Source organism: Crinia signifera, chromosome 12 (genome assembly GCF_055691185.1).
Source record: "Crinia signifera chromosome 12, ASM5569118v1, whole genome shotgun sequence".
Lineage (NCBI taxonomy): Eukaryota > Metazoa > Chordata > Amphibia > Anura > Myobatrachidae > Crinia > Crinia signifera.
Genome location: NC_139228.1, coordinates 12,107,580 through 12,120,096, shown reverse-complemented (window position 1 = coordinate 12,120,096; position 12,517 = coordinate 12,107,580). Strand labels below are relative to the sequence as shown.

Below are 12,517 nucleotides of genomic sequence, written 5' to 3'. Positions count from 1 at the left end.
CTGATTGGATTTCACACATAGAGATAACGTCACCCCGTCTGTCCTGATACGAGAGCCAGGACCCATCCACCCATCACCCCAGTCCTCCTCCCCTCTTCCAGACTCTGCAGTTTGTTCTTATAGCTAATGAATCAGCAAGGAAGGCATTGATCCAACAGAAAGGCTAATTACTATCTTCTCCATCCCTGAACGTATAATAACCCACCCACTGCTCCTATCATTTGTGTGAGCCCCTCACACCCACAACCTCTTCACTTTCCCTTTCCTAGGAAACAAATTCAGGGAGGGGGCTGATATTAGTGGGCAGTCTTGGTAGGATGGTCCATGTGCCAACCACGTATAGTCCTTACAGATACCCTGGATCTGTCTGTGAGACTGTATCCAGCAGCAGCGGGGAGAGTAGAGGAGCGCTGCTGTAACACTAGACCCTGACTCAGCTGGGATCCTGAGCACAGACTGCAGAACAACTCTGCACCAGCAGCAACTGCCAGAGCTACAGGGACATCAGCTGGAATTGTCTCCCACCTCATCCCCAGCAAAGACCCCGTCACTCCCAGCCGGGACACCCAAAAGTGAGTGACTCCATCATGCACCTTTATCTACCAGCTATTCTTTTATATACTGTCACTAAAACAAACTACAGCCTGAATCCTGAGATAGATAGATAGATAGATAGATAGATAGATAGATAGATAGATAGATAGATAGATAAAGCATACATGATAATCCTACATGTCCATCTGAGACCGTTTGTTATGAGATTTTGGGGAGACCGCTGTGTGGCAGGCGGACAGTAACCTCAATCACTTCACATAACTGCAGTTTCCGCAGCGGACGAGACAGGGGGGGGGCAATGTCAGAGGAGACCAGGGGGATAAGGAGACTGCATGAATGCCATGGAGTTCTTTGAGGGTGGATTTGATTGGTTGTGTTTTACCAATGCGTCTGATCACTGGATTTATTCATTCAGAAACTTTGCTGCATTACAGACACCAGGAGCACTGACATGTCCCTCGATAGCTGCTTACTATCCCAGATTGTCATTGATACTCATGAGTGACAGGGATTGCTCTGGAAGAGGAGGCCATTCCACGATAAGGGACGTCCTGGAAGGGGACAACTGTATCCAATTGGATCATCATAATTCTAGCAGCAGTACAGAGCATATCAGGAGGTATAGTGACAGGGTAATGATGTGAGGAGGAGGGCAGAAAAAGAGGCAGCAGGAAGGCACAGACAGAGCTTTATAGAGAAAAAGAGCAGGGGCTCCCAGCAGCACAGAGTATATCAGGAGATGAGTGATGTGTCAGTGAGGACAGGGCTGCATGTGACAGGGGCAGTGACATGATGTGAGGGGGGGGGGGGGGTGGAGGCAGCAGGAAGCCACAGACTGAGAGTTATATAGTGGGAGGAACAGGGTCCCCAGCAGCACAGAGTATATCAGGAGAGGAGTGATGTGTCAGTAAGGACAGGACTGCATGTGACAGGGGCAGTGGCATAATGTGAGGAGGGGAATGGGGACAGCAGGAAGCCACAGACTGAGAGTTATATAGTGGGAGGAGCAGGGTCCCCAGCAGCACAGAGTATATCAGGAGAGGAGTGATGTGTCAGTGAGGACAGGGCTGCATGTGACAGGGGCAGTGACATGATGTGAGGAGGGGAATGGAGGCAGCAGGAAGCCACAGACTGAGAGTTATATAGTGGGATGAGCAGGGCCCCCATCAGCACAGAGTTTATCAGGAGATGAGTGATGTGTCAGTGAGGACAGTGCTGCATGTGACAGGGGCAGTGACATGATGTGAGGAGGGGAATGGAGGCAGCAGGAAGCCACAGGCTGAGAGTTATATAGAGGGAGGAGCAGGGTCCCCAGCAGCAGAGAGCATACCCTCCAACATGACCCATTCCATCAGGTACAAAATGCTCTGTTCCTGGACTTCCCTGCCAGTGGCAGTTACAGAGGTTGGACTCCAGCACAGTACAAAATTCAAAGAGGGGGATCACATCAACTGCCAGTGAGTCCAGGACAGTGATGTTTGAGGTGGCAGTTGATGTGACCCCTTTTTGAATCTTGGACTGTGCTGCAGGCTCACATCTGCAACTGCCACTGGTAAGGAACTCCAGGAACAGAGCATTTTGTACCTAATGGAATGGGTCATGTTGGAGGGTATGCAGAGAGTATATCAGGAGAGGAGTGATGTGTCAGTGAGGACAGGGATGCATGTGACAGGGGCAGTGACATGATGTGAGGAGGGGAATGGGGGCAGCAGGAAGCCACAGACTGAGAGTTATATAGTGGGAGGAGCAGGGTCCCCAGCAGCACAGAGTATATCAGGAGATGAGTGATGGGTCAGTGAGGACAGGGCTGCATGTGACAGGGGCAGTGACATGATGAGAGGAGGGGAATGGGGGCAGCAGGAAGCCACAGACTGAGAGTTATAGAGGCCTATACTTGTCTATAGTTGCCTCTCCGGGAGAAGCCTCGAGAGACAACACGTCAAGGGGGCGTGGATGAGGCCGAAGTCACCAAGCTCCGCCCCCTGCCACACAAACACCGTAATTAGCGGGTCTGCAAGTAGGGGACGGGGCATAAACAATGCAAAATGAATCCGAACCCTTTAATTCGCATTTATTTAGTAACTAGATTGCATTTCGATTAGCTGCGGTAATTTTCCATAGGCTAGTTGATCCCACAGCACTTTTCAGTTAGCCCTGAAGGCAGTCCACACTCTGCACATTATACCTCACTGTACTGCCCACACATTATACCACACTATAGTACCCCCCACATACCACACTGTACTGCCCACACATTATACCACACTATAGTACCCCCCACATACCACACTGTACTGCCCACACATTATACCACACTATAGTACCCCCCCATATACCACACTGTACTGCCCACACATTATACCTCACTGTACTGCCCACACATTATACCTCACTGCCCACACATTATACCTCACAGTACGGCCCACACATTATACCTCACTATACTGCCCACACATTATACCTCACTGTAGTGCCCACATATTATACCTCACTGTAGTGCCCACACATTATACCTCACTGCCCACACATTATACCTCACTATACTGCCCACATATTATACCTCACTGTAGTGCCCACACATTATACCACACTGTACGGCTCACACATTATACCTCACTGCCCACACATTATACCACACTATAGTACACCCCACATACCACAGAATACTGCCCACATATTATGCCACACTATAGTACCCCCCACATACCACAGTGTACTGCCCCCACATTATACCACACTGTACTGCCACTCATATTATACCGCACTGTACTGCCCACCCACACATTATACCTCACTGTACTGCCCACACATTATACCACTGTACTGCCCACATATTATGCCACACTGTAGTGCCCACATATTATGCCACACTGTAGTGCCCCCACAAACCACAGTGTACTGCCCCCACATTATGCCACACTATAATACCCCCACATAAAAAAGTATACTGCACCTACATTATACCACACTATAGTGTCCCCCACATTAGACCACACTGTACTGCCCACACATTATATCTCTGTAATTTATTTATTAACAGTTTCTTATGTAGCGCACACATATTCCGCAGTGCTTTACAGAGATTATTTGAACATTCACATCAGTCCCTGCCCCAGTGGAGCTTACAATCTATATGCCCACACATTATACCATGCTGCTCTACCCACACATTATACCACACTATAGTGCCCCCCACAATATACCTCAGGGTACTGCCCACACATTATACCACACTATACTGACCCACATTATACCACACACATACTACACTGTACTGCCCACCACACTATACTGCCCCCACATTATACTACACTGTACTGCCCACCACAGTATACCACACTATACTGCACTGTACTGCCCACATATTATACCACACTGTACTGCCCCCACATTATACCACACACATTATACTACACTGTACTGCCCACCACAGTATACCACACTATACTGCCCACACATTGGCCCAAAGGCAAATTCCTTCTCAAATGGACAAAACCATGCTGCACTGCAGGGGGGCAGATGTAACATGTGTAGAGAGAATTAGATTTGGGGGAGTTATTTTGTTTCTGTGCAGGGAAAATACTGGCTGCAATAACTTATTTTTACACTGCAATATAGATCTTACTTTGAAGCAAAACCCCACCCAAATCTTACTCTCTCTGCACATGTTACATCTGCCCCACCTGCAGTGCACATGGTTTTGTCCATTTGAGAAGGAATTGGCCTTTGAGAGTGAACCAGAATAATAACCATTATACCACACACATTATACCACAGTATACTCTCCCCACATTATAACACAGTGTACTGCCCACACATTATACCACATTGTACTGCCCCACATTATAACACAGTGTACTGCCCACACATTATACTACACTCTACTGCCCCCACATTATACCATGCTGCTATGCCCACATAATATACCACACTATAGTTTCTCACACATTATACCACACTGTACTGCCCACCCACACATTATACCACACTGTACTGCCCCCACATTATACTATACTGTACTGCCCCCACATTATACCACACTGTACTGCCCACCCCTGCATTACACCACACTATACTGCCCCTGCATTATACCACACTGTACTGCCCACCCACACATTAAACCACACATTATACCACACTGTACTACCCACCTCATTATGCCACGCTGCTATACCCACATATTATACCACACTGCACTGCCCACACATACCACCACACTATAGTGCCCCAGACATTATATCAGTGTACTGCCCCACATTATATCACATTGCTATACCCACACATTATTATTACTATTGTTTATTTATTTGCCACCACAAGGTTTCCGTAGCGCCTAACAATATAGGTTGAGTATCCATTATCCAAAATGCTTGTGACCAAAAGAATTTTGGATAATGGAATATTCTATATTTTGGAATATTTATATATTTGAATGATGTATCTTGAGGTATCTCATTTATGTTGTATAATCACATAAAACACGTGGGTACTTGTGTATTTTCACGGCGCCCCCGATATTGATCGCGCAATGTTTTTATCGCATCGCATGCCATACACCCGATGGCATGCGATGCGATTTTAGACCCCTATTCGATTAAAAATTGTATAAGCAACCTAATGGGTGCTTTTAAGCACCCTAATGGGTGCTTACAATGTTAAATGCACCCCCACGGCACCCCCCACTATAAACGTGAACCCGAAGCGTGGCGAGCCCGCGAGGGGCGGCGGTACCGCCCAACCTTTTCATACCCCCACTATACACGTCGGCGTGGAGTTGATTTTATATAGTGTGGCGAGCGCAGTGAGCCACCGAGCCCGAAGCGTGGCGAGCGCAGCGAGCCCCGCGAGGGGACGCGTATACCTGTGAAGTTATGCGCGTGCGCTCGCCACGCTTTGGAGTTCGGTGGCTCGCTGCGCTCGCCACACTTTATAAAATCGTGGGGGGGTATGAAAAGGTCGTAGGACGCGTACCACCGCCCCTCGCAGGCTTGCTGCACTCGCCACGCTTTGGGTTCACGTTTATAGTGTGGGGTGGCGTGGGGGTGCATTTAACATTGTAAGCACCCATTTGGGTGCTTATACAATTTTTAATCGCATCCCATCACATTGTATGGCATTGTATGCCATATACAATGTCATACAATTTTAAAATTGTATGACATTGCGCGATATCGCATCATATGCCTTATGGTATGCGATGCGATGGGCGCCGTGATAATACACAAGTACCAACACGTAAAATACACACAAATATATTTTATTTGTGCATGAAACAAGGTTTTAAAGAATGAAACAAACTTTGTATATTATCTCAGGCACTGAACTTGAATGCCAAGCAATCATGCCCTTGCACATATTTAGTGCCTGTTATATGTTATTTCCCCCAGTAATGCCAGTTACAGATGTAGCCAGTAGGTTTTTAGAAAAAAATAAAAAATAAAATACATTTGGGAGACTATGGTTTTCAGAATCATTTGGATAATGGATACTCAACCTGTACAAAAATAAGCAAAAAAATAAAAATAAAAAATAACGAATTACAGTACAACGCAATTTCGGACAAGTACATGGTAAAATAAAAGACAATAGACAGGACACTTCAGCAGTTATTGGGCTAGCAAAGATAGAATATATATATTCTAAGATAAGCACATGAGGAGAGAGGGCCCTGCTTGTGAGAGCTTACATTCTTATATTACACCACACTATAGTGCGCACACATTATACTACATTGTACTGCGCTGCTATACCCACACATTATACCACACTGTACTGCCCACACATTATACTATTTTGCTATACCCACACATTATTATTGTTTTTATTATTAACATTTATTTATATGGTGCCACAAGGTTTCCTCAGCAAATGAGGAGAAAGGGGCCTGCTTGTTATAGCTTACGTTCTACCACACTATAGTCCCCTCACATTGTACTGTACAGCCCCCACATTCTACCACATATTATAGCACAGGTAGCATACCTCCCAACATGAGCCTCTCCAGGAGGGACACAATGCTCTGCTCCTGGACTTTCCCCTTAATGTATGATGGCCTTAAGGTGCCCATACACGTTACAATTATTGTATACAATATTGTATACAATATCGCATCTCATCCGATCTCGGTTTTGCGATAACATCAGATGAGATGAGATCTAGTACAAAAAGTATGTGCTGCACATACTTTTTGTACTAGATCTCATCTCATCTGATGTCATCGCAAACCCGAGATCGGATGAGATGCGATATTGTATACAATATTGTATACAATAATTGTAACGTGTATGGGCACCTTTAGCTCTGTGGGGAAACACCTTTTTTATCAATTACCCAGGTTCAGCACAGGTCAGGGCAATCATACACATACCTCCCAACAGTCCCGATTTTATCGGGACAGTCCCGATTGTCAGGGCCTGTCCCGATGTCCCACCCGCGGGCGGCAGTGTCCCGCGGTGTGGGGGGGCTGTTGGGAGTCCCCCCTGTCAGCTGCTAAGCAGCGGGGAATAAACGCTGTGCGCACGCGCACAGCGTCTATTCCCGCAGCCAGGGGACTGGGGGCATGGCTAGAGGCTCACAGAGCCTCTGGGTCATGCCCCCATAGCGGCAAAATGGTGGCGTGGCCTCGCGGAAGAGCTGCGAGTATAGGCCACGCCCCCAAATTAAGCCACGCCCCCCCGAAAATTTCGGCGCGCCTCCGGCGCGCAGGAGCATCGTCCCGATTGACGAGTTTCTAAAGTTGGGAGGTATGCATGCATCCAGGGGGGGGGAAGTCCAGGGGTAGAGCTACTGTATATCCCTACTGGAAAGGGTCATGTTGGGAAGTTTTCAGACAGGAAGCCTCTGTCAACCAACAGGTGGCACAGCAGAGCAGATTCACAATGAGCTGAGGCAACTGCTGCTGCTGATCTCAGGTCAGAGGACATGTGACAGGCTCTACCAATCAGAGCTCAGGTCATGCTCCTCTCACCCCTTTGCAGATTTATATTACCCAGTGCTAGTAATGCATTGCTGGAACCCTCTGTATATTATTGCTGGGACCCAATACTGCCCCCACCACTGGCCCAGTCACAGAGCCCAGCTGCACTGCACCCTGCTTTAGCAGTGCCTTTTCCATACCTCCCAACAAGACCCTCTCCAGGAGGGACAGTTTGCTCTGCTCCTGGACTTCCCTCTTAATATATGATTGCTATCACCTGTGGAGAAGCATCTTTCTTATTAGTACACCTGTTCAACACAGGTGATGGCAATCATACATTAAAAGGAAAGTCCACAAGCAGAGCATTGTGGGTATTCAATGCTGCTGCGCGCGGCCAGCGAGAGGGTTAAACAGCGAGGATTGCAGAAAACCAGCGATCCTCGCTGTTTAACCCCCGCGCCGGCCACTCGCTCTATTCAACGTTCTGGGGAAATCCTCGCCGTCGCAGGACGGCGAGAATTCCCCAAAACAGCGAGACCTGCGGCTACTGCAGAAAACTCGCTGTTTTTAGCCGCGAGTCTCGCTGCTTCTGGAGCCGGATCCGCCAAGTCTCCCTTGCTCAAACAACGGAGCGAGGGGGAATTGGCGTATGAGGGGGCTGCATTGAATACTGACAGGGAGAGTGGTGACAGCGAGCAGGAAGCTGGCATGGGTCATGTTGGGAGGTATGTATAGCAGTGGTTCTCAAACTAGGTCCTCAGGACCCCACACAGTTCATGTTTTTTCAGTCATCCGATAGGTGCGTTCATTACTGACTGACATTTTAAAAGATCCACAGGTGGAGCTAATTATATCACTTGTGATTCTGTGAGGAGTCTTGAGGACCGACTTTGAGAACCTGTGCCATATACGCTCCAGCAATATAGGGCATGGCTATATCAGTCTGCAATACAGAGCCAACTTGATATATATGGGAACACCCACTTGCACACACTGAGTCACATCAGATATCTGCTTTCCTGAATAGGAATATCTTGCCTGAATACCGATACCTGCATTACACTTACAGCCGGAACAAGTGGACTCTTTTATTTATTTAATTTTATGGAGTTAGTGAATTGTAAGGCGCAGTATGCTCTGGGGAATCTCAGACGGAAGTGTGGCATTTTCCCAGTGCTAGCACAAACAGGGCAGCATGTGAGAAACAGCGGTGGTGAATTATAATAGCGGCAGCAGGGGCTCACAGTAAATGCACCATATGAGTGAGCAGTGTAATGTAGCCGATTCATAGTTGTTCCAGCACTCCGGATAAGGTCCAACATTAGGTTTTATTAGGGCATGTAGAAATTACACACACGGCCCGACAGCTGTTTCAACTGAACATTGCCGTTTTCCTTAGGGGCCCCTCAGCGATATTGGTGCCAATATCTTGTAGTGTGTATGGGCCTTTAGTGTATCCTGATTGGTTCAGCTCAGCATTGCAAGTGTATCCAGCTTGCTGGGTTTAGCTATGCAGCGCTGCATTCCAAGTGTATCCTGTTCGCTGGGTTTAGTTAAGCAGCGCTACATTCCAAGTGTATCCTGCTTGCTGGGTTTGGCTAAGCACACTTGCAATCCAAGTGTATCCTGCTCACTGGGTTTAGCTAAGCAGAACTACTTTCCAAGTGTATCCTGCTCGCTGGGTTTAGCTAAGCAGGGCAGCATTCCAACTGTATCCTGCTTGCTGGGCTTAGTTCAGCACACCAAGTGTATTCTTCTCGCTGGGTGCAGTCTTACCTAATACCAGCATCATCAGTTCTAGTCTTTCCTTTTCCTGTACATCATGCCATCCTGAACCCTCCTAGTTCCTGCTTCTTCCCCTACTGTTGTAGTAAGGCTTTAGTTCTGAGTGCCCTAGGCAGAGGACTGCACCTGGCATGTAAAGGCCCCCATACATTAGGCCGACTTGTCCTAGGGACAAGTCGGACCCAATTTACCTGCGAGCCGCCCGGCAGCTCCCCGGGAGGCTCACATACAATTTGGCACTTGATGTGCCATTTTTTACATGGGATAAATCGCATGCGATTTATCCCATGTTAAAAAAAAACCCGGGGAGCTGCAGGGCGGTGAGGAGTAGTGGGGGCGGGCAGCGGCAGTAGTGGGGGCGGGCAGCGGCGGCGGGCAGCGGCGGCTGCGGTGGTGGGGGCGGCCAGCGGTGGTGGGGGTGGCCAGCGGTGGTGGGGGCGGGCGGCGGGTACGGTGAGCGCTGCTGACCTGGCCGGGCAGTGTACTTACTTACATAGCAGCAGCGGAGACGGGCAGCGCAGTGGCGGCTATTATATTTTGAAAATACTTGTCAAATGACCGGCCGCTCTCTGATTGGCCGGAGAGCTCTCAGCCAATCAGAGAGCGGCCGGTCATTTGACAAGTATTTTAAAAATATAATAGCCGCCACTGCGCTGCCCGTCCCCGCTGCTGCTATGTGTAAGTACACTGCCCGGCCAGGTCAGCAGCGCTCACCGCACCCGCCGCCCGCCCCCACCACCGCTGGCCGCTGCCCGCACGCACCACCGCCCGGCCAGGTCAGTCAGCCGGTGCTCAGGGACCCACTGCCCGCCCGGTGTCTGCATGCATATGCCTGTCAGGTGGCAGGCATATGCATACAGGGAGGTCGGACGTGATCGTATGTACAGAACGTCCGACCTCCCTGATCCGGTCCGATGCGCACGGGACCGCGCATCGGATCGGATCAGATATCACACACATACGATTTTGGGCCAATTTCATCCGATTATCGGCACCAAAGTTTTCTGCATTGTATCTCCACCACTGGACCACTAGTATCATAGCTGGGAACACAAAGAATCCATGTTGTGACACACACACCTTGACAATTTTAAGTAGGCTCTGAAAAATCTGTCCTATCTCTGTTGTCAATGAGGCATAACCACACATCCAAGATGGCGAGGACACATTCCCAGAGCATCTTCAGAGGGCACTGATATTCTAAATAGGGCATGTACATAGTCATACCCCCATGCATTGACATGCCCCCATTTGTACTGGTCCCGGTCTCTTTGCAGACCTGATGAGTCCGCAGCTTACGTTGCGGTGAGCAAAATTATCCCTCATTTTGCAGTGAAATATCATACATTTCACCAACAAAATTGCACCACACGGCACAGCAATCAGTCGGGCAGCCAGGCAAAAAATTTCTTTAAAACTTTGATTCAGAAAGTCAGGTCCCTTTGTTAGATAGAACCATAGGATCTGAAAGCCAAGGCAAAAAAACGCAAAAACACAGACACAAAAGTGGAACACAATATGCTCCGTACAATTGGCTCCAGTGTCGCACAGAAAGTTTAAAGCTTTATTTTATTCAAGACAATTGGCAAAAATGTTAAACTGCCCTTATTTCCTTGCTTTCAGCACATTCATGCTAAATATTGCAACTTCTGCCACCAATTATACCTTGTGGTCAAATGCTAATAACTCTGGTACCTTCATCTTCCAGCGTCTCCTTCTGATTTGTGTTTCTGCCAGTTACACCATCTGTTTTCTATTATTATATGGCAATGTTCCTGTATTTTACCCTGGCTTCATTATCAGCCAATGTTTCCATAGGTAAATGACAAGAGTGTGGACTCTCTGCCTTTATGGTCAGTGCACATAAATGAGAACTCGGGGGAATATATCAAACCTTCTAAAGACTGGAGTGGTGGAGAAATTGGGAATTTTCCCATAGCAACCAAACCACTTTTACATAGCATTTATCAAGTGCACTCACCAAATCCTTTTCTTGCCTCAAACTATCAAATGGTACCAAATGGGGCTCCTCTTCTCCAGCAGCCAATAAAAAGCTTTTTCCTGCACTGGCCACTTGTGATTGGCTGGTGGTTAAGGGGCATCTTGGACATTTGGTAATGGTCAGCTTTTAATGGCCAGGTGCTTTGTTGAAATAAATAGAATAGCTGGTGCACAGAGAAAAAGCTACTGTAATTCCCAACTGTCTGATGTCATAATAGAAAGTGAAAGCAATGTTTGCAGGGACACTGATCTGTTTTAAATTTGATGGATATGGAGAGGGGTAGCTGTGATTGGATGTAGGAGCAGACTGGGGGTAGGGTGGAGAGCCTGTGGGCTAAAAACTGTCACAGCTCAAAGTGAAAGTACATTGCAGAAGCCGTCTTTTTTTACATGCTTTAATGTATTATTAATGACCCTTCACCACATGTAATCTCCATTGAATCCTAGACATTTTATTCTCAATAATAATTGTCCAATATAGGTCAGATCAAGCAGAGATATTCTGTGCAGTGGGGCTTGGATGCTGCTGGAAAAAACGATTCGTGCAGTATACTGGCGCTCAGTGGCGTAACTACTGTAAGGCAGCCCCAGCAGCCGCTTGGGGGAGCAAGCAGCAGTGGGGTCTGTGTGGGCGCCGGCACCCGCTCGACACACCGACATAATGCTGCCTGCCCCTGCCCACTGACTGATCAATGGAGCCGAGTCAGCCGCAGCGCGGGTGCCGCCATGGCAGAGACGACAAATCCCCCCCCACTGTTTCAATTGACTGTACACAGAGCCAGCTATTGGCTACTGTGTACAGGGTGGGCGGATGGGCGTGCTAGGGTGGCCTGGGATGCGTCAGAGCCAAGGGAAGCAGCAGTGTCTGCAGGTCTCTCTTCCTCTCTCCTGCTTCAGCTTCTCCATTATGCGTGTGATATCCTCACGTCACACACTGGGCAAACACGCTGGAGAGGAGCCTGGGGGGGGGGCACAAACTTTTTGGCAGGGGGGAGCAAAATTTATAGTTACGCCACTGCTGGCGCTATAAATAGATTCAACTGGCGGCCAAATCTAACTTGAAATATGCCACCTGCACGGATATATAAAGCGAACACCCAAAAAGAAAAGGTTCCGTTAATAAACTCCGGAAGGTGTTCTATGTATTGGTTACTGTACACAATGCCATTCTGGTGTCTGGCTGATGTAATTTGTTAATACTTTAACTGGGGCAATTGTTTTATTCTAGACCATCATTGTGGTAAATCAGTTATTTTCTAA

General features: G+C 48.0%; 1 protein-coding gene across 2 annotated transcripts in view; it reads left to right on the top strand.

Annotated features, from left to right (window-relative positions):
* Positions 1–229: 229 nt before the first annotated feature.
* Positions 230–12,517, top strand: part of BCAN (brevican) — a 55,276-nt gene continuing 42,988 nt past the window's right edge. Inside the window, exon 1 of one of the 2 annotated variants that reach the window (XM_083167031.1) lies at positions 230–572. The gene's annotated coding sequence lies outside the window, so the exon portion shown is untranslated. The remainder of the gene's footprint in view (positions 573–12,517) is intronic. The other variant, XM_083167030.1, reaches the window with a different exon arrangement.